General features: G+C 40.4%; 1 protein-coding gene across 2 annotated transcripts in view; it reads left to right on the forward strand.

Annotated features, from left to right (window-relative positions):
- GRID1 (glutamate ionotropic receptor delta type subunit 1) overlaps nucleotides 1–18,411 on the forward strand; it is a 1,054,628-nt gene that overhangs the window by 440,552 nt on the left and 595,665 nt on the right. The gene's annotated exons all lie outside the window — the stretch shown is intronic.

Below are 18,411 nucleotides of genomic sequence, written 5' to 3' on the forward strand. Positions count from 1 at the left end.
AATGGGTATTGTGTTCATTATTACCATTAGCTTATGACCTGGTCTCTTGAATAGGGATCATCAGACTCGTTCTGCTTGATTTCAAAAATCCTCTGTGACCATTTTTGTTTGGAGTTTGACTGCACATTATTGGTTTTGTGCCTTAATATGGAAAGAGAGTATGCGTGGAGAGGTGGGGACAAACAAGGAGAAGGACAGATAGAAATATTATTTTGGTAATTGTATTAAAGATATATGGTGCAGACTCTATATAGAGTGTCCACTTAAGCCAGCCAAGCTTAATTGTTCTGTTCTTAATACATAATACAAGCTTCCCTTTTGCTAGCTGGGGAAAACCCAACTTTTTGTTTTCTTTAAAAGGAATCACTCTTGGTAAAAATAAAGTGCTTAAATTTGGATTTGTTTGAAAGGGTTTCTGAGCTCAAGCTAGTTTTGCAATCCTTGGGACCTGCCCCCCAGAAATGTTTGTGAGGAAGTTTTTACTCAACCCTAAAGGAATGAAATGTGGATGCTGCTGATGATTTTCTTCAGAAATTCAGTCTAGAGCTTGAAGCCACATAAGTTCTGTAGAACTGTCTGAAGGGTGGGTTCAATATGCAGATTTACATTATACTACTGACTGTAGATGATCTGCAGCGTCAAACATCAAAGGCACTATCCTGCAGACCTTATTAGACAAAAGTGCCTTTCATTCCTTGTCCTATAAATGATGAGTTTAGCCATATCTCTTTTGAAAGGGTGGAAATGTAGCATACTTGGTGAATAGGTTCTTCATCAGAATTACTATGCAGCAAAATATTTGGCATGCACAAAGTAAGGTTAATTTAGCATTTCCGTGCCCTCAAAATATCTTGCAAATATCATTTTGTGGTTAATTTCCACTTTTTCCCTAATTTTAAGGCACAGTTTGTAATCAAGTAAGTTTGCAGCAGATAGGGCTGCTCAGGTCAGTAAGTAACATGGTTTCCAATGCTATACCATATGGTTAAGGATGTTATCTGTACCCGTAGGTATCACTCATAGGAGAAGTGCTGCTGTTGGTAACTCACTGACACAGACTTCAGGCCTCTTTCCAAGAAGAGCAGGTTTCATAATACATAATCACCCTCTGTCCCTTCCTCTGCAATCTCCTTGCTCCTTTATGCTTGGAATCTCTGATGCAGAAGGGCTAATGTGGGCTAAGGAGAATTCTGCTTCTCCCCCCACTTTGCCCATTGGTACAGGTGTTTTGTTCCTTTCCAACCATGCAAAGAGATGGGAGCATCTGGTTCCATCATTGCCATCTTTGGGGAAAATATTCCAGGCATGCTTGCCTCTCCCAAAATACAGTGTTTTCTCCAGGCCATGAGTCATATGATTCTCGAGTAAATAGCATACACTTTTAGAGACTTCCATAATGATTCTTAAGTTTAAACTTAGCATGAAAGAATAAATGGCATTACATTCATACGACATGTAACATCAGCCAATGTGAAGAAATTGGAAGTACTAGTTGAAGGTAAATCTCTTCACCTTTCCTCTCTTTGTTTGGCTTTATTCTTCCCCACCAGTATGAAATCAGGAAAGAGGGCCATCTTTACATTTCGATTTTTGTGCATCTCTTTTTGATGCATCAGCTGGAAGCTAGCAGTAGTGGTGAATTATTTTGATGAACATATTTCTCTACAATGGATTATTCCATTTTCACCATCTCTATGTTCAATGGAAACAGTTTTGTCTTACTGTGATTCACTGCAACGTATTTTAGTGAGCCACTTCCACAAATACAGGGAGCCACATTTCCATGGAATCCTCAGTGCGGTATATGGCATCCCATGAGCTGCTAAATGCTACACCAGCTGGCATTGGCTTCCATATGTTAATTGAGTTTTGTTCCTTGCTTTCTGTCTTTTCCCTTGTATATGGCTGGTTGGCCCTGTCATGCTCCCTGCATTGGGGGTAGGGGAACAAAAGAGTAGGAGCCAGCTCCAGGCCTGCAGGAGACTCCCTAATGCTTGTAGGCATACCCAGCAGAGGAGTTATGTCAGGTTTTCACTACCTTCACTATGCAGAAGAAAATGAAACCAAGCACAGTGCAAAATCTCGTACAGGAGGCTTTGGGGGAAGAGGGAGGTAGGGGATGTAGGGTTTTTGTTAAGGTACCAGTAGATATTTTCTGGAATAGGGAGATGGAAGAGAACACGTGGACATGCCATTGTTAACACAATTGGTAGGAAATTACATGGAGGAGTAAAGACTGACTACCACATACCTAATATTAGCTTTTTTGCCACCTGCTTAATTTCTCACAAGACCTGTGCTTTGCATTTCCAGCTGACTGACTTCTCAGCTCTGCATCCCCAATTTGACTTCCAAATCAGGAATTGACACGAGGATGCAGTGCACTTGGAGAACACGTCCTTATGACCAAGGAGGGTTTCCAGCACTAGGCATTTGTGGCTCATTCCAGTTAAAAAAAACCTCCTTGTTTATGCAGCTTTTGGAAACTATAACAAATATTTTTTCATTTGCCCAGCTATAAAAACAGACTCTGCATATCATCAATCTTGAAACTGTCAGAATTTGTAAGGACAAAATAATAATATTGAGGAATATTGCAGACTTAAAAAAAATCGCAAACCCATTATTTATAAGCTGCTAGAGGACTTAAAACTGAAGTCTCTTTACATATCGATTGTCTATTCCATCACACATTTTTGCATTGATCTAGAAGAAAAATAATCCAGTGTATAATTGACATGACAAATATGTACATCCTATGAGTCAAATGCTTGCCCTTATCTCAACCATGCTCTGCTACACACCTATGGCTCGGAGGAAACATGGTTTGTTTGACATTTTTGGCACAGACTTTAGAGAGAAATTTCTGTGCACAAACATTGTAAAGTTCAAGATGTTCTTTTTTGGTAAAATGCTCCAAAATTGAATTTTTAAACTTGTGACATGAAATAGAAAGATAGGAATGAAACTAGCAACTAGAGAGAGAATTTGTTAAATAGGAAGGGCAAAAACTGGTTTTATTTGAGATAGTCAGACAATGTTGAAACTGGAGCTCTGAAATGTTGCCATTTTTGTGGAGATGAAATGAGTAATAGCCTCTTTTAATGTAGTGAAGAGACCTTTCAAAGGTCTCTGTCTTGAAGATTGAGACATAAAACCTTTTGTCAATGGCACAACATTCTCCTACTGGATCATACTGATGAAGAAAAGACCAGTTGGCATGTCTCCATATAGCTTTTGTACATTAGCAGAAGGAACGTAGAGGGTTCATATTTTCTCCATAGATAATGTATTTTATGCATTAATGGTACTTTTTATGTATGGTATGTGCATAAGAAGTGTGCAATTTCAGAAGAGGCACTGAGGACTAGAAAAGTAGAATTTGCTGCTGCCATGTATGCATACAAAGAAGAAAAAAGGGGCAATCAGAGTAGAATGTACACATGCAACTCGTCACTGATACCAGTGGGACTTGTGCCTGCTGGGCGAGGTATGGAAATCAGCGCCTGTGTTTATGATAGCTTACTAAGACAACTAATTCAAGTCTCTTCAGAATCCTAATTTCTGGAGATGGCTGAGCAGTCTGAGCATAAGTGTGAAAGTGAAGAAGGTATTCATTTTATCCCTAGCTCTGCCACTTATTTGCTCTGTTCTCTCAGGAAGATTATTCAATCTATGCATGCTTTAGTTTCCTTGACAGTACAATGGATTTAAAAACCTCAAAACCTTTCCTCTCAGAGAGGTTGGCACTTAACCAGTATTTGAAATTCACTTTGAGGTCTTCAGGGGAAAGGTGCTTTAAAACTACTGTATTAAGTATTAATTGGCAATAATGTAATTATACCCATATGCATTTACCCAAGGAACCATGGTCAAATTAAGTAGAGAAGTTTCTAGGAAGATTTTTAGAAGACAAAGATTAATGATGGTAACTGGCTTTAATTTATGAAAAAATTCATTAAGCACATTCTCCTACTATGGTCTGTGGAATTGTTGCTATCACAAGGAAAAAATCAGCAACAGGAATAAAAGGAGATTGTGGCACTTTGGAAAGCTCCAGTGTGATCGATTAATGTGTTTGGATTGTATTCTGAGCTGCTTTGTACATCTGCAAGAAATCTGCAGACAAATCTGTTTTGTTTGTGTATTGTTTCATGGGTTTTCCTGGTGTTGATTCATGAATGGTTAAAAGGGCTGTTACCACAGCTGGCAGACTAGTGATCAGAGAGGATAACTGTTAGCTAAACTGGGGGATAACTGAAGGGGGAGGCTGCAAGCAATCAGGGGAGATTTGCTTTGTGGGGCTGCAAGCAATCAGGGGAGATTTGGTATTAATCAATATAAAGTTCTGCTACTAGCAAAAAGAAATAAGCACTGCCATAAGCAAGAACTGGCAGTGGGTGGGAAAGTGGCTGCCAATGGAGAGTTTCCCTAAATACAGGGTACAGGGTTGAGTTTACCTGCTGCATTGACAGCATACCACTGATTGACCAGCCACTACCTTTAATATGTACTAAATGTAACAGTGAAGAAGCTACTTGTCTGTGAGGGATACAAAATCATTCTCTTTCCCAAGAGATGATGAGTAATAGTTGTGCTTTTAGGTTAGTCCTTATGATTGGAAAATATTTCTTTCTTGTGCTGTGGTTACATCTCAAGATCTCCATATTTCCATATACAAACAGACTGGAGCAAAACAATTACTCATTTAGGGCCTGAAATTGCCACTGTGACAGCACGACTTATGTGTAAGGGGGCTGCAGTACTTAGCTGTTAATTCTGTGTTCCAAAAAAAGTGACTCATACAGCAGACAGGAAAATGGCAATTATTTTCCATGAGCATTTTATAAAGAAATATGTATGGGCACGGCACATATTGTTCTAAAACTTTCATGGACCAAAAAGAGACACGCAGAGAGACTGAATGTGTGTGTTGGGAGCAGAGGAAGTTTCCTGAAAAATGGGAGAAAAATCTGAAAAATTTTGTTTTGGAAGAAATTGGACAAATATTAACCTTTGTTCATATGAAAATGTCAGCCAATTCTAGTAACTATGGGCCAGTTTCTCTCTATGAACATTATTCCTCTGTAGGGACTTGGAAACTAACTGACATTCCATTTACCATTTTTCCTTGTGAATGCTTTTGGAGTGGGTCAGATTTGCCTCCCCATGGAAGAAGAATATAATTTTCAACTTTAGTACCAGCTGTAGTGAATCCATTGCAGGCCAGAACCTACTTCATTGGCTTTCAGGCCTGCTGCTCTCCCACTGTAAAAGTAGATTCAGCAGAAATTATTGCAGACTCTGAATCTTACAGTTGTGTTAGTTTCCCTCCAGGTACAGGGAAATTAAAATCTAACAGATCCCAGCCTTACTCCCTAGCTGTGGAGCCAGAATCCCATGGAAATTCCATGTAGGTGCTCTTCTGCATTTCACGCTTCCTCAGCAGGGATATGCAACATAGAATCTCCTCTATTCCAGGAAGTGTAAGGAAGGAACATTTAGTTATAGATAAAAATGGCCCATTCAATATAGCTATTCCACTCTGTGTCTTAGCTGATTTGAATACTGATCAGCATTAAAGGTGAGCTGGGTTTGATTCCACTTTCTGCATCATGACTTTTCTTTCTGGTTTGCTGGTAGTTCTGAAAAATAGGGAAGGAAAATCCTTTTAGGTCAACACAAAATAAAATTTCTGAAGTCTTTTAAATGAAAAGTGTGTGGGAAATGGTACATTTTATTGATCTCAAAACTAAAAATTTCAGTTTCATTTTCGGCATTTTCAGTTTTTTTATAATAGAATTGAAGGGAATTTCACAAGCCTTTTTTCACTGCAAAAATAAAAAAATTCAATTTATTTTCTAAATTGAAGTTTTATCTGATTGAAATAATCTGGCAAAAAACAAACAAACAAACAAATTAACAAAAAAAGCCCCACACCTCTCTAATTGTCTATTAAGTTGTTAGCTAATCGTGTCTGCCCATTCCTGTTATTATTGCTGAAGATGTCAGGAGAAGACAGAATAGAGCCCGTTTTTTTTTTCTCCCTTCAGCTCCTATGCTGAGTTTGTAATACTGGCAGGTAGAAAAAATTAATCTTGTGACTTCAAATTGAGCAAATATGATAGAGAAGCGATTGAAGAAATGGTATTCTGTGTTTCCACATTTTTCCTCTAGGTAACTTTTCTGATTGCAATAGCACTTAATTGGGTTACTTAAATTAAAAGTGGATTTTTGTCATTTCTGTTAGTATTTAGTAATAAATTACGATGCATATCAGTAAATGTAATTAAATGTAGCACAATATCATTTCATACTTTTACTTATCAATTATTTAAAATATACATTTTAAGTAATATGAGCATTCATTTTATTATGACCAGATATTAAAACCAGAAGAAATCATGCTTCCTTGTGTGGCGTTGCATGCCGGGCCAGGTGAGCAGTTGATGGAGGAATACTTCTTTCACCAAAGCATTAACTACTGGACACTGGCAGAATAGCAGCATAGAAATGGAGGGATTAATGGGATCTTGAAAGGACCTCTAGCCAAATCTAGACTATCACTGACAGGTGTTTGTCCAACCTGCACGTAAAAACTGTTAACTTTAGTTCCATTCTGCTGTACTCTGCGCTGATTAGGCCTCAATTGGAGTATTGTGTCCAGTTCTGGGCACCACATTTCAAGAAAGATGTGGAGAAATTGGAGAAGGTCCAGAGAAGAGCAACAAGAATGATTAAAGGTCTAGAGAACATGACCTATGAAGGAAGATTGAAAGAATTAGGATTGTTTAGTTTGGAAAGGAGAAGACTGAGAGGGGACATGATAGCAGTTTTCAGGTATCTAAAAGGGTGTGTCAAGGAGGAGGGAGAAAAATTGTTTTCCTGGGCTTCTGAGGATAGAACAAGAAGCAATGGGCTTAAACTGCAGCAAGAGAGGTTTAGGTTGGACATTAGGAAAAAATTCCTGCCTGTCAGGGTGGTTAAACATGGGAATAAATTGCCTAGGGAGGTTTTGGAATCTCCAGCAGGGTAGACAGACATCTATCAGGGATGGTCTAGACCAGGGGTCTCCAAACTACGGCCCGGGGGCCGGATGCGGCCCGCGAGGCCCTCTCATCCGGCCCGTGGAGACCTTTTTAGATTCAAAGGCAGAAGAAGTGAGATTGTTTCAAAACCCATTTGAAGCAGATGTGGCCAGTTGCCCAGATGAACTGCAGCTGGAAGTCATTGAGTTGCAAGCAAATGACCTCCTTAGGGACAAGTTCAAAATAGGACTGGTGGGTTTTTACCAGTTTTTGCCCAAGGAAGACTTTCCTAATGTCAAAACTTTTGCATCAAGGTACCTTTCAATCTTTGGAACAACATACCTGTGTGAACAAACATTTTCAAGAATGAAATACGTGAAGAACAATTTGAGAACAAACTTGTCCGATGATAATCTCAGGTCACTGTTGATGTTAGGGACAACAAATCTAAAGCCAGAAATGTCTGCTATTTTGGCATCCAGGAAACAATTTCACCATTCACACTAATACAGGTGTTCATGTGTGGTGTATGAATGTGTTATTAAATAATAACTGAATAAAATAATATTAAATAAATAATTAAAAACAACATCCATGTTTTGATTGTTTTTTATTTGGACCTCAAGTGTGTAGTCGGCCCCCGAACTGCTGTTTGATAGTTAATGCGGCCCTCGGGCTGAAAAGTTTGGAGACCCCTGGTCTAGACAGTTCTTGGTCCTGCTGTGCGGGTAGGGGACTGGACTCGATGATCTCTCAAGGTCCCTTCCAGTTCTAGTGTTCTATGATTCTGTGATTCTATGATGGGAATGCCACGACCTGTCATGGAAGCACAGACCAGGGCTTAACTATCCTTAAAGTTAGAAAAAGCTTCATAATGTCTAAACTAAATTTCCCTTACTGAGGATTATCCCATTACTACTTCTCCTACAGTCTTTGGAGATGGAAAACAATTGATCACTATCCTGTAACAGCCTTTAACATATCTGAAGACTGATATTTAAATCCCCCGCGGCATTTGCAATTCCGACTGGTCTCATTAGCATCCCTTTTCCGGAAAGGGGTGCCAATGTAGACACAGCCATTGTGTCTTTGCACCCCTGATCATGATGTGTCCGGGTTGAGCGCCACACTTGCCCCACCATTGTTATGGCCCTGCTTTTGAGTATGGTATTTCAACCAGTAATGTACCCGCATTAGACGAAATTCATCTAGAACACATTTCCTTGGTTTGTTTAAGAGAATGTCACATAGGATGCTGTCAAGAACTTTAATAAAATCAAGCTATATATATGCCTACGGTTTCTGCCAGTTTGAGGCCAGTAACCCTGTTACGTTGGTTTGGCATGATTTGTTCTTGGCAAATCCATGATAGCTGTTATTCATAACCCTGGTATCCTGTAGGGTACTCATTGATTGTTCAGTAACTCGTTCTGGTATCTTTCCAAGGTGTAATAGTTAGGCTGACTGGCCTATAATTCCTGTGGTCCTCTTAGTCTCCTTTTTAAAAGTAGATACTATGTTTGCCCTTCTTCAGTCTTCAGGGACCTTGCTGATCCTTCATGGGCTGTCAAAGGTAATCATTAATGGTTTCAAGATTTCTGGAGTTATTTCCTTTAGTTCCCTAGGATAAATTTCATCAGGCCCTGCTGAATTGAATCCATCTAACTTATCTAATTTTTGTTAATATGTTATTTCCCTAACCCAGCTTGTTTTCCAACCCCCCATGTTTTAAATATCAATTGTGGTTGTGTGAAACAACTGTTCAGAACTTATCCTTTTTAGTAAAGATTAAAGCAAGAACGTATTAAATATCTCAGCCTACTGGTTGTCGTCCATTATTAGCCCTCCTTCCCCACTAAGTAGTGGGAGTTACACTTTCTTCTTCATCTTTTTATGTGTAACTCATTTTCTGCCCTACCCTTTCTAATTTTTTCACCCTACATACCTGTGCATTTTTTTACTCAATATTAGCAATATGTTCATGTTTCCACTTTCTTGATTTTCAGGTCATTAAAGAGCTCCTGATGGAAGAGCTATATTGGCTTCTTTCTAGTCTTCCCATCTTTCCTTAGTATTGGAATGGTCTGCCTTTAATATTGTCTGTTTGAGAAACTTCCAGCTTTCCAGAATTCCTTTTTCACCTTAATTTTCTTCCCAGGGAATATTATTTCTTACCAGCTCCTCAGTTTATCTGTGGGTTTTTTTTAAAGAACTTAATGGAACAACTATCTGATAAGTAATGAGAGATTGTTTGTTGTGTACAAAATAATTACATTTGATTTAAACATCCAGAGTCCCCCCAGACCCAATCCCGAATATGCAGAATGGCAATAGATATTGTAACAATGGAAGTGGTCGAATTTTTATGAATTTTCCAAGGTGTCAGTTGGATTTTAAAGCTGAAATCTAAGGGTATGTCTACACTGCCACCCTAGTTCGAACTAGGGTGGCTAATGTAGGCATTCGAAGTTGCAAATGAAGCCCGGGATTTAAATATCCCAGGCTTCATTTGCATCTTGCCGGGCACCGCCATTTTTAAATCCCGCTTAGTGCGGACTCCACGCGGCACGGAGTAGGTAGTTCGAATTAGGCTTTCTAATTCGAACTACCGTTACTCCTCGTGGAACGAGGTGTACAGGTAGTTTGAATTAGAGAGCCTAATTCGAACTACCTACTCTGTGCCGCCTGTAGCCACGGGCACGGAGTCGGCATTAAGGGAGATTTAAAAATGGCGGCGCCCGGCAAGATGCAAATGAAGTCCGGGATATTTAAATCCCGGGCTTCATTTGCAACTTCGAATGCCTACATTAGCCACCCTAGTTCGAACTAGGGTGGCAGTGTAGACATACCCTAACAAACTAGTTTTGCCAGTTGGGCCAGTATAGAATGGACAATGCCCCCTTTATTGAATTCAGGGAACCTTAGTTTATTAATTTTTAATCCTGAGTTTCAACTTGAATAATATTTTTCAAATTGGGATTCTTCCTTATTCTGAACAATCAACAAAACAATGTATTAATTTATCCAGAACCCCATTTAATGAACAATCAACAGTTCATTACTCATATGCAGATACTACTAACGTTCTGGTTGCATACTACACTCGCAATATGATCTTTCAAGCAATTATCACAGACTAAAATTAAGGCTCAGCAGTTATATCAAGGAACAAAGCAAATTGCCAATGTTTCCTATTGCATGTACTTATGATAATCAATTGTCAAATGAGTTAGCTACTAGTGAATTCTCACACTTCCAAAGATGCACTTGTCTTTAAGGAACTTTTAAAGAGTGTGGTTGCTTGTTTGAGGGGATTGATCCAAAAGGGGAAGGTTTAGAATAGTAAAGATAATTTCTTGAAGATATTATTTTTAACCTCTTAGGCAAGTGGTTTTAAATCTATTTTGCTTGCAGATCCCCCAAAAATGTCTAATGAAAGTGCAGATCCCAGACAAGGATCCTCAAACCATGTTACTTTCTTAGATCAATTTGATTTGACTTATAAAAAAGTTAAAAATCTAAGATATGTGGTTGAGGTCTCATTAAAGAATGAGATTTAATTAAGGTATCCTAGAGATATAGAAGAGAAAATACAATCTTTGAAATGAAATCTCACCACTTCTCTTAATCCTGGGATGGGATAGATTTGTTCTTCAAGCAGGTTTGTAAGCACACTGTGCACTGGAGTCAGACGTTTTTCAGTAGCAGGGTCCATTGGCCCTTGTAGTCATCGTACATTGTCACATGCTCCAGTCAAGTTATAAGAGACAGCATGGGACAATGAGTCCTCAGTTCCCCGTTGTGGCATGGTCAGAGTTGGAACCCTTTCTATGCACTCATAGCTTTTACGAGAATGACAGTCCATTGTAGATAGTTATTTAGTTCTTCGCCTTTTAACTTCTGTAAATAAATTAATCTGGGGCCTCTCCTGACCTCTTTAGTGGATTATGCCCTGGACCCTGGGATTCAAGAACTGCCCCTTGTGTCCTTGCTCATTCACCATTAGTGATGATGAGCACATGTGTTGTCTCCACTGCCTAGCTGAGACACACCTTGTTGCTTCTCTGATATCAGCAAACATTTCCTGTCAAGAACTCGGGTTACTCCATTTCTGTGCCTTCACAAGTTCCTCATGGTGGAGGCACTGTGGCCTCATGTGGAGTCTGGTCTCAGACCATTGATGTTCTTCCAGTGGAGAGCGCTTCAGCTGGTCCCACCAACATCACAAAGACTTGGGGAGGAGTACAAGAGCTGCAAGGACTCTCATGAACACTACATTGGGCCCCTGTCATGAGGACCACCCTTTAAGGCAGGGGCAAGGTGAGGTGGAAGTGAGACCCACCAGCACCACCAGGTAATTCGCTGCCAGCGATAGAGAATAGATGGTGTTGGTGTAGATCTACATCTTCTGGTCCCTCGATATGTACTCTTATGTGGTTCCTACTTATGAGTCTGGGAGGTTCCAGTGGACCAGTGTCACGTGTGGCAGTGTAATTAGTTTTTTAATTATACATTATTAACTCTTATATTAGGTGCTCCACTGCTGCTATTTCAGAATAGCCCCTCCCCTGGGCCATTCTAAGTTATTCCTCCCCAGTGCTTCCTCGGGCTCTAAATGGTGATAATACATCTACATTAGGGAAGTGCTGTGGACTAATTTTGAGGCTTCCCTTCAGAGTAGACGGGCTATTTCGAAAGAAGCTATTTTGGAATAACTGTTCCAGAATAGCTTATTTCAAAATAAGCGAGAAGTGTAGACATACCCTTGCTGACAAAAGGTAGATATGGTTCCTCCTGTGCCCTCTTCATTCTCACTCTATGCCCCATGCTTGTATTTAGATTCTTTAGCCCCCTTTTCTTCACGGTGTCTAAGCTCAGCACAAAACTGCCAGTTTCTTCTCTTCGGTGTGGGTTTTTTTTTCTTTGTTTGTTTGTTTTTGTAAAGGACTAACAGTCAGCCTGAGAATAGCCACTCCCCTTCCTCCACCCATAACAAGATATCAAAGGAACTCAAAATTTTGTCCTTCTTTTTCTGATGACATTCACCCCTGTCTTGAGCATGTCTGAGTGGAGAATCTGGTAGCACTATTAATCTTCACCTTCACCAAGAAGGAAACAAGGTTGGTCAGTCTCTCGAGGACAAAGTTTATGAAATTCCAGTGTGCAATGTGATAGATCTGTAAATGCTACAGTGACCTTAAATATGTTGAATGTTCATTAAGTACACACTTTTCCCATCCCAGTGTGTAGAGAAAAAAAACTCATTGGCAATATTGTTAGCATGCTCTATAAATACACACACAAGGATGGGGATCTTACCTGCATTAGTTTACATGAAGTTTATTAGACAGAATTACAATTTTCTTAGTGCTCAGGAACCAGGACATTACAATGTTAATTACCTTCAAATGTAAATTCATAATAAAGTTTATTCCGAAAGACCCACTGAGGTTTCAAATAATGTTCATTGCAATGATCTGCATGTGATTTTTAAAAAATGTAAAACAATTCTGAATAAGAACAACAGCTTTAAAGCAATTAGAGGTGAAAGAAAGCTTTCCAATGAAAATGCAAGAGTTTTTGGATTTTGTATCAAGATTAAAAAGAAAAAAACCTTTAAACACCATAAAAGGAAATGGGAAAAAGTAAAAAAACTGCTCATTATTATGTATAATGTGTATTAATGTTGCAGCTAAGAGCCCTTGTCGTGAATTGGGACTTCATTATGCTAGACATTGTGCAAATGACATCTGCAAGCCAAGAAGGATTTTGCAGTCTGTCCTAAAAAGTTAAAGAATCTGGCTATGTGGAGCAAGGAGAGAAATGAATTCCAGTCAAGAAACTCTGCTTCCATTTATACTGAGAGTGCCAGCCTGATAATTTTCGTGTTTTGCTATATAATCAGCATGGTGCAGAGAGAGAGAGACTGCCTCTAGTAATGGGGTCCTGAATTATCTAGACTAAGACCAAAACCTTTAACTCCAGCCAAAAATTAGTACAGCTGTCGGAGTTATGGGTTGCTGGTGTTTATATGCACAAACTCGACATTAGAAGCTCTTTAGAAGTTTCTATTACTATATTGTCTAAGCACCTCAGACTTTTTAACACATCACCCCTGTGAGGTAGCGAAGTACTATTATCCTCATTATACATGTTGGCAACTGAAGCATGGAAAGGCTATGAGATATAAATGGTTTGGAGAAGGGTAAATAGTGAGGAGGTAAATTGTCCAGATGATACAAAATTACTCAAGAAAACTGAATCCAAAGAATACTGGGTGAATGGCAAATTAAATTACTTGTTGATTAATGCACATTGGAAAACATAATCCCAATTATATGTGCAAAATGATGGGTCTTAAATTAGCTGCTCCCACTCAAGAAAAATCGTGGCATCATTGCGGGGCATTTTCCAAAAACATCCTTTCATTGTGTACCACAGTCAAAATAACCAAACCAAACCACAATGTTAGGAACCATTAGGAAAGGAATAGACAGTGACAGAAAATATGATGCTGCTCTATAAATCTGTGGTACACCCGTACACATCTCAGCTACGTCTACACTGGCATGATTTTCCAAAAATGCTTTTAACAGAAAAGTTTTCCGTTAAAAGCATTTTCAGAAAAGCACGTCTAGATTGGCAGGATGCTTTTTCCTTTTGCGGAAAAGTGTCCGTGGCCAATCTAGATGCGGTTTTCCGCAAAAAAGCCCCGATCGCCATTTTCGCGATCAGGGCTTTTTTGCAGAAAACAGTACTATGCTGTCTACACTGGCCCTTTTGCGCAAAAGTCTTTCGGAAAAAGACTTTTGCCCGAACGGGAGCAGCATAGTATTTCTGGAAAAGCACTGACAATCTTACATGAGATCGTCAGTGCTTTTCTGGAAATTCAAGCGGCCAGTGTAGACAGCTGGCAAGTTTTTCTGCAAAAGCAGATGATTTTGCAGAAAAACTTGCCAGTCTAGACACAGCCCTCATCTATTTAAAAAAAAAAAAAAAAGATGTATTGGAATTTGAAAAAGTACAGAGAAGGGCAACAAAAATGCTTAGGGGTCTGGAACAGCTTCCAAATGAGGAGAGATGGAAAAAAAAAAAAAAAAAAACCCCGGGACTTTTCAACTTGTAAAAGAAATGATTAAGGAGAGAGGGAGATGACAGAGGTCTATGAAAGCATGGATGATGTGGATGGAGAAAGTGACAAAGGAGTGCTATTTGCCCATTCATATAACACAAGAACCAGGGATGATTTGATAAAATTAATAAGCAACAGATTTAACACAAAGAGGGAAGTATTACAGATATAAGGAAGTACTACTTCAGATAACACACAGTCAACCTGTGGAACTCCTTCCCATGAGATATTGTGAAGCCAAAAGTATTACTGGATTCAAAAACAGAACTGGGTCCATCAATGGATATTACATGGGAATGGTCCATTCTTGGGGTGTCCCATAACCTACAACTACTGGAGGCTAGGACCGGATGACAGGAGATGGATTGATCACTCAGGCTATGTCTACACTGCAGAGCTTTCTGGGATAGCTCTGGTACAAGGAACGCGTCTGCTTTTCTGGAAAAAAATTTGGAAAAGCAGATGTGTTTTTTGGCATTCGTGTAAACCTCATTTTACGAGGAAGAAGGGATGTTCCAAAAGAAGGTTTTTTTTCCAACACCTGCCCCGTGTAGATGGGCCAAATGTCAGAAAAGCCTCTTTCGGAAGAAAAGTTGGAAAAAGATACGCAAATTGCAGTTTGCAAATCTTTTTCCAACTTTTCTTTGTAGTGTAGACATGTGTAGACAAATTGCCCTGTTCATTCTCTCTGAAACATCTCTCACTGGCCACTGTTGGAAGACAGGATACTGTGCTAATTGAACCATGGGTCTGAGGCAGTATGACTGTTCTTATTACATGCTCCATGTCCAGCTGTTGCAGAGTGGGGACTTGAACCAGGGTTTCACAATTCCTAAATTATTGTCATAACTAGCAATAGCTCTTGGACTATCCTTCTTTTTCCAAAATCATGTAAAGCTCCCACTGACAAACTGTGAGCCAGTGTGCTTTGTATGGGTGAATGTGTGACATTCTCAATTTAGGGGAGTGAAGCAAAAACTTCAAGCTCTGGAAAGGCTTGTCAGACAGTAGATTTAACACCGTGTTTTTTTTTTTTCAAAGAAAATGGCAAAACTGTTTTATTCTCTTGAGGTTTTTATTGCACCCTTTAATCCAAGATCTCAAACTCGATTTACTTTATGGCCAGTGCCAGTACTCAAATCCTCCTACTGTTCTAGTGGGCACCTCTGTCTGGCAGGGCTCCAGGAGGGCGTGAGTCACACATTCAGCCCCCCCACCTGTGTCTCCAAGCACCTCCATCTGGCCTATGCACTCTCTCCCCCACCTGCCCTCGGCCCGCTGCCCCCTGCTGCTCCCCTCCTGCTACCTCAAGGTGATTGAAAGCCTGCCGGGAGCCCCCGCCATCGCCACCAGCAGTGCAACAAGGCTAAAGTGGCTTCCTGCTGCTAGTTCCATGTCCTTGTCAGTACATCCCAGTGACCCAGGGTGCAGGAGGTGTGTGCAGAGCCGTATGCGTAAGCTGTGAAACCATTAACACATTTTGTGAAGCTGACCGGATCTCAGTAATGCCGGCTCTCCTGATTTGATCACAAGTCTCCTGACAATTGGTTTTTTTTTTTCCCCTGAAAGTTGCAGCCCCATATTAGAATTAAGCCAGATGTGGGAACTAACCTGACACCTGCTCTTATTTGTTATTGCTCTGACTAGTATATTATGCTTGTTTGTTAGTGCATGGCATTAGAAGAGAATCCCAACCCTCTTTTTCTTTCCTGTCTCTCTCTGTAGCTCTCTCTCCTTTTTTAATATGTTTTTTTTGAAAGAAGGCCTTCAAGTCTCATGATTTATGGGAAAGAACTAGAAAGGGTGCCCCATGTTCAGCCCAAAGACCTCAAATGCTAGATGCCAAATATAAAGGTCTTTAACTGTGTTTTTATCTGTAATTTCAAGAAGACATTCTCTTTGGGAGGTGGGGTTGAATGCTTGGGGTTGGCAATGAAGCACGTGCAAGTTCACAGCAACTCTCCCTGTGTCCAAGAGCTCAGACAGAAACCAGGATACTATAAAAGTCCCCCCCTCCCACTGACATCTGCATCCTGGCAGTGGAATCATAACCTCCTGCTAACATTCTCATCCTTGCACGGGGATCCTCCCTCTTTTGCTGGCTGCAGAAGTGTGTCAGCCTGGGCTCCCTGGCCAGTGTGGTTTGCATCGCAGCGGAGGCAGCCAGTGCAGCATCCCAGACCTAGTTACACCCTCTGCAGCTGGGATTGTGTGGGTGCTGGGGGTCTGGGTGCACCAGGGAGTTGTGTGCGAAGGTGAGTCCCTCAGTGACACTGACCCCCTCTCACCCCCTTTCCTGAGCCTGCAGCTGCAAGGGCCTGGTTAAATAGCTTTTCAAAATATTTCACGGGCTGGCCGGGGGAAGTGTGCAGGCCACAGATGGCACCTGGGCCGGGAGTCTGAGACCCTTGCTTTAATCCCAGCACTATAGGGATTCATGGTAATGAAGATGACTAAGTTTACAGGTGAGAGTGATGGAAGAAAAAAAGAATTACATCTGAGTATTCCAAATTAATGTTGATGAGACCTTTATGCAACATATTTTCAATTAATCTATATTATATGTTTTTAATACAGTTTAATCAATGAAATATAGAGGCAGATTGCAGTGCCCTTGCTCGTTCATTCTAAATAACAATTTACCCTATCAATGCTCCCATTGAAGTCCACTCATACAACTTTAAACCTAGATTCTGCAGTTGGATGCTTAAAAAGGATTTTTCAAACTAGCATAAATGTCCCATGCAGAAGTGTGTTGCTCATGACTGGGCAGAATCGTCTTAAAATAAATTATTTCAGGCTATCACAGAGGTAAAATTATTAGACTGAGATAGTTTTTAAAAGGGGGATGGTGGTGGTGTGAAACTTCAATGTTGACACTCCAAGTTAGAATCCATGGCCACCAAACTTAAGATCTTCCAGGTGCATTCTTCTCCTTTCTCCCTGTATGGGAAGATCCAGTCAGGCTTCCCAGCACTGATTTGTGGACGAGAAGTCTGCCGGAGCACTCCTTGATAGATTGTCTGGTCATAGTTTGCATTAAATTTCCATCTATAAATGGTTTATAAAGGATTCTATTCTAAACAGACTGATCACATAGTACCTGAGCATCCAATAATGATTGCTAAATGATTAAAAGAAGCTATTACAGATGTTTATTGACCTTTGGGCTCATAGTTTGTCTTGCTATACCTTTTTACTAGAAAGATGGGAGCAAAATGAGTTTGGGTGACAGTGAACTTCAAATGGTGGCAGTGCTACAGCAGGACTTTGCCTAAATGTGAGGGGAAACTTCTGGTATCAGTCACATCCCCTGACCTGTGATGAGAGGCGTCATTAGGAGGAATGGTTTGTGATGGAACATTAGCCCTTACATTTTATTGTTAAAACTTTCCCTCTTCCTCCCCCCATGTTTAGTGTCTTTCAGTGCATGTTTGATTAGCCCTTCAAGTCTACCTATAAATATATTTTAAGCAAACCATCATCATCGTATTGTTATTGCCAGTCTGGATTTTCCCAAATGCTTCCTTAGTTTACATTTCAATCATATAGTTCTGTGAATGTGGAGAAGTGTTTCGTTTGCATGTTTTGAATAACTTCTCAGTTTTTCCTTCTTTCCCAGAGGAGAATTAGATCTTGAGTTTGTCTTCCCTTCCTGCCCCTCCCCATGCCATTTCCTTCCTACATTCATAAACAACGAGGAGCTCTACCATGCATAGCAATGCATGTGTTCAAAGTGGAGAAAACCTTGTGACTGTGCTACCACCCAAAATCCCGAGACCCCACTGACCCTGCTTTCCCTGCCAACTTCCCTGGCACCTAGTATTGTGCCTTGTTGAGTCAGACATGCTAGTCAGATGCAACACAGACACTGGGTCCGGGCCATGCCCCCAAAAGCTGCAGACCGTAACTGAAAACAGCACTGTGAGATACCTGTCTCTATTACTCAGATACCCAGCTGAACCCTGGATAAATCCATCTTACACTATACAGAAACCTAGATCATTTCATTCCCCACCCTTACATATGTTTTGCAAAAGGTGGGAATCCTATGTGTACAGTCTAATCTTTCCCTCTGCTCTTGTCAAAAAATACAGTGTCCAAGATGGATCATCAGTGACATGGCCACATGTCTTTGTAGATCCACACAGCCTCTCCTCCCAGGCTAACAGGAGGTATATTCACAGATCACTGTCCTGAGTGTTGGGACATTAAGGGTATGTCTAGACTGCATCCCTCTGTCGGCAGAGG

This window comes from Pelodiscus sinensis, chromosome 8 (genome assembly GCF_049634645.1).
Source record: "Pelodiscus sinensis isolate JC-2024 chromosome 8, ASM4963464v1, whole genome shotgun sequence".
NCBI classification, from domain to species: Eukaryota; Metazoa; Chordata; order Testudines; family Trionychidae; genus Pelodiscus; species Pelodiscus sinensis.